General features: G+C 32.7%; 1 long non-coding RNA gene across 1 annotated transcript; it reads left to right on the top strand.

Annotated features, from left to right (window-relative positions):
• The first annotated feature begins 1,749 nt into the window (after positions 1–1,749).
• LOC109585664 (uncharacterized) lies at positions 1,750–3,596 on the top strand. The gene is made up of 5 exons (XR_002186593.1): positions 1,750–1,817; positions 1,873–2,021; positions 2,301–2,428; positions 2,652–2,858; positions 3,052–3,596. It is a non-coding gene; the product is annotated as an uncharacterized LOC109585664 (long non-coding RNA).
• The last annotated feature ends 1,004 nt before the right edge of the window (positions 3,597–4,600 follow it).

Here is a 4,600-nt window from a genome sequence, read left to right as displayed (position 1 = left end):
GTCTGCTAGTCTAAATTCTCGAGCACTCATCATCTTCAAATTCTCAACGCTCGACCTCCTTTCGATCTCCTATCAGACTCTCATCCGACTCTCATTCAATTCTCTCGACTATACCAATCGATAAGTCTATAATCACACACACATCTTGCTCACATACATATTGTGCTTATCAATTTCATCATTATTAATATTCACTGTTTCTTCCACTCTAACTCTCATCTGTTATTATTAAGTGTGTTATCACATACATTTACAGTTGAGTTTTGTAAATTGATTTCTTATTATTACAACGCAACAAGTCTAAGTACAAGTAAAACAACTTGCGGCACTTCACTAGAGACCATTCTTTATCACCATGACAGGGATATTTATCTGTCATAGAGACTGTACCTGAATAATTACATTGATTTGAATGGGATCTCATGATCAGTTTCCAATCCTGGTTACCTAATTTATCATGTAGCTATCATATACATTTCCTGTACATGTAAGGCATAACATTGCATAATGCAATCTATACATGTACTTTTACATCCATTAAACTGATAGATATTATTATCTTGATAAAGGAGCAAAGTAAGAAAAAAATATCAGTTATTATCATCATAAATTTTGTAAATTTTAGCTTGCTGTAGTGTTATGAAACTTCAGTTACACATACAATGTAAATATCACTCACCATACCCTGTATTTGTTTGTTAACATTGTAGCATGATCTTGTATCATGATTTATAATGTAATAGTTATAGTATCACCTAACTATTGTCATTATGATAGCATGCTCACGTCTATCAAGTCACTTGATAAGTACTCCCTAGACATGGATTGGTATCCATTTGTATTGCAACATGTACGTATAACTCTTTAGTTATGATATACATGTAGTTTCCTGAAATAAATTATGAATATTGTACATGTAGTTCCAAAGTTGTTACGTACCCGTAAGTACATTAAAAGGCATGTACACTTAAACATATTTTTGCTTTGTTTTTTAATAGCGCAAAATAAATAATGTTTATGACTGAGATTGACAGTGATAGTTTGTTTCATTGCATGTTGCATGTATGGTGATCTTATTTTGTTCTAATCAAATGTACTGCCTTTGTCATGGTTGTGTGATACATTTAAATTTTGATTAATTTGACCAATGCATTTATGCCATTTAGAATAAGTGTAACCAGGGTTCTATCTAGGAATTTTTGTTTGGGGGGAAGTCCAGAGCAGTTGACCCTGGGGGAGGGGAGGTTGTGTACATACATGTATCATCTATGTACATGTACTATACAGCCTCTGTATACTATTTCAAACTTCATTTAAGAATTTTCTTTTTATAGGTACATGCATTCTATAGCATTATTCTTTTTTGTTTTGACTGTTTGTAGTGGTCTATAATTTCTTCTAAAGCTTCATGCATGCAATTACAGGAGTGCATGGGGGGGAGCCTGAAGTTTTGGGGAGGGGGTAGCTGAAGCGTTTTGAGGGAAGCTTCCCCCCTGCCCCTTCCCACTGGATAGAACCCTGGTAACTTGTTTTATTACACATAGTGTATCAATGTCTTCATGTATGTGACTTCACATGTATTTTGATTTCATAAGTTTTGGAACAACTTAACGCATTACACATGCATTTAATGTTGATAATTTAATTTGATTCAATTTCTAATATCAAAAAAAATTTGCTGTTACTGCTATTGCACATATCATTTGTTTTATTTGTTTGTTTGATAATTTTCCTTATGTATAATTTTTGTGTTAATGTAGGTTCTGAAATCTTCAAAAAGTGGTGTTAAAGCTTCTGATATTCCAACTAAATACAAGGTATTACTTGTTCTTAGATTACAGTGCTGTTGACTTGATATGTTGCTTTTTTTAGAATTACTTTATTGAGGACCTACCATGGCAGTCTTTAGGGCATGCTAGCATTGTGGAGATGTTGTTTGAGATGACAGATATTGCTGACTTAGAGAAACCAACAAAAGATGGAGAGTATCTTGTTTTTGCTAAAAAAACAAGACGCTGCTAGTAAGTATTGTACATGTACATGTAGCATTTAAAATGGAGATTTTTGTAATGGTTCTGTGAACTATTTTTGTTTTTAAGACTATTTTGTTTTCTCAAAGTAAAGGTGTTTACATTGTCAGATTACATTTACATGTACTTAACTGTATACATTGTACATGTATGTAAATTGGGAATGTAGAGTATGTTGTTATAGAAATAGTTGTGGCTCGTCTTTTTTGCACATATACAGATGTACAATTCACATTTACAATTCAGTGTTTATTAATGTTTTTATTACAGGTGTTTCTGCAGCAACTGCATTAATCAAAAAGCCCACATCCATTCCTGAAACATTTTCACTGCTAGTGTGTAGAATATTGGAAGGGTCTTCACCTGTTCCTGTTCTCCAGTTTCCAAAGTTTTTTTAGGTTTGTTTTTATGTGATAGTGTATGATCTAGCTTTTATTTTATTATTAATAATTGTTAAAATATTTGAGGAATTTTTATCCTCTAATTTGCTTTGATGCAATGTACATAAATTTGTGTAGATGATATGGACTGTGCTGTGTTGTTGTTTTGTGTTTGGCTGTTTAGTTTTTGGCTGTTTAGTTTAAATGATGCATTTATTCTTTATTATGTTCATTTATTTAGAAAATAACAACCAAGGAGCTCCCACTGATTGAGTATGGCTTCAGTACAGTTGAAGAGTTCCTAGCTTGCATACCAGAGATTAGTATAATTGAAGATGAGAAAAAGGAGAAAGTTATTAAAGTGACACAGCCTTAAAAAGAAGCCGAGAAGGAGGAGGAAGTAGCTACTAAGGGAAAGACACTCTCTGGCACCTGTGCTACTAAAAAGGTAATTTATTTAATGCATATGCATGTACATGTATATCTATTGCAACTAGTTTTTTTATTTAAAAATTCGTGCTTCATTGTAGTTATGTACATTTGCAGTAAATTTGCAGTGATTCCTCAAAGTTATGAGAACTTTTTTAAAAAGCCACTATTAAAATTACAACTATTACTACCATTTATATTTATCATTGCAGCATACTACACAAGCAGGATGACATAAGACATCTAAAGAGACAGTTTGAGGAAAAGAAAGAGGAATAAGGGAACTAAGGTTAACAGCTTGCTAAAAGAGAACAACTTCAACAGAAAATAAAGATGCTCCAACAAGAAGTGACACAACTTGAGACAGAGAACAAAGAACAATCCCAAGTAGAAAGATAATGCACTCAGTGCATATGAACCATAACAGCACTAGGGATGTACTCAAGAGAGCCATTACAGTACTTGGCACAAAGCGCCAAGTACTGTATTGGCTGTTTCATGTGGTATATTAACATAAAATTCATAATGTTTAATAACTATTAAGAGCGTGCTCACTGCTCAGTTAATATCTTATGTAAATAAATAGTGTATGTTTGAGTATAGACAATTAGAGAACAAGAGGGAATGATAGAGAGAGAACTTCATTTTGTTTATTTTTGTGGTGTTTATTCTGGCTGATTTGTGTCCTCTGATTTATCTATCATTATAATCAATTCTTGAATTCAATGCATAACATCTTGCAAGACTAAAGACTCAATATACAATCTTTATTTTAATCTTGTTTAAAAAAATAGAAATGTTCCCTATTCAAGGCAGTGTGTGGCTTGACTGGGCAAATGTTGAAAGCAGCATAGTTGAATTACTAAAATATTAATAGCTGAATTGTTAAATTATGCATTAGGTTAGTTTAATTATTTTTATTGTATTTCCTTTTCAAAAATAATATTTATTGCCATCATGTGAAATCGTAAATCCATCAATTTATAGTTGCCTAACTCCCTAAAGGATGGGACCCTATGTTTGACCTTTGCTTTCTTCTCACACATTCCCTTGCCCTCTCACTGAAGGAATAGTTTGATAATGGAAGGAATGGAACAATGTAGGAATGAATTTGAAAAAAGGGATCATGCTAATGCTGTTTGGTCACTACATTTACAGGATCCTGATGTACTTTACTGGAATGAACGTGACCTATTTTATTATTCTATAAGGAATGGATGGTTAGATATTGCAAAAGATCTCATCACTAATTATCACTTTGATCCAAAAAAATACTATAAAGGTGAATCCTACCTTTATATAGCTGCTAAAGCTAATCAAATTGACATAGTTGAATATCTTATCAAAGAGCATGGCTGTGATCCAATGATGGGTACTAAGTATAACAGAAAGGTCCCTGTTCTTCATTATGCAGCTAGGGAAGGATTACTTGATGTCTTGAATTGTATGGTCATGAACATCAATGGTCATATAATGGATGAACAATATTGGGATACTAATGGTCGTACTGTTCTTCATTGTGCTGTTAAACACATAGATGTTGTAAAGTACCTCATTAATGAGTGTAACTGTGATATAATGGTCACTGATAAAATGCAAATACTATTCTACATGCTGCAGCTAGTAAAGGGTCACTTAATGTCATAAAATACCTCATCAATACTTGTCACTATAATCCAATGACTACTAATAAGAATGGTGAGACTGTTCTTCATCTTGCTATTAAGCACATAGATATTGTAAAATACCTCATTAAGGAGT

Source organism: Amphimedon queenslandica, unplaced genomic scaffold (genome assembly GCF_000090795.2).
Source record: "Amphimedon queenslandica unplaced genomic scaffold, v1.1 AMPQUscaffold_13027, whole genome shotgun sequence".
NCBI lineage: Eukaryota > Metazoa > Porifera > Demospongiae > Haplosclerida > Niphatidae > Amphimedon > Amphimedon queenslandica.
Note: the sequence above shows the minus strand (reverse complement) of the source record. Positions and strands in the feature narration are given on the sequence as shown.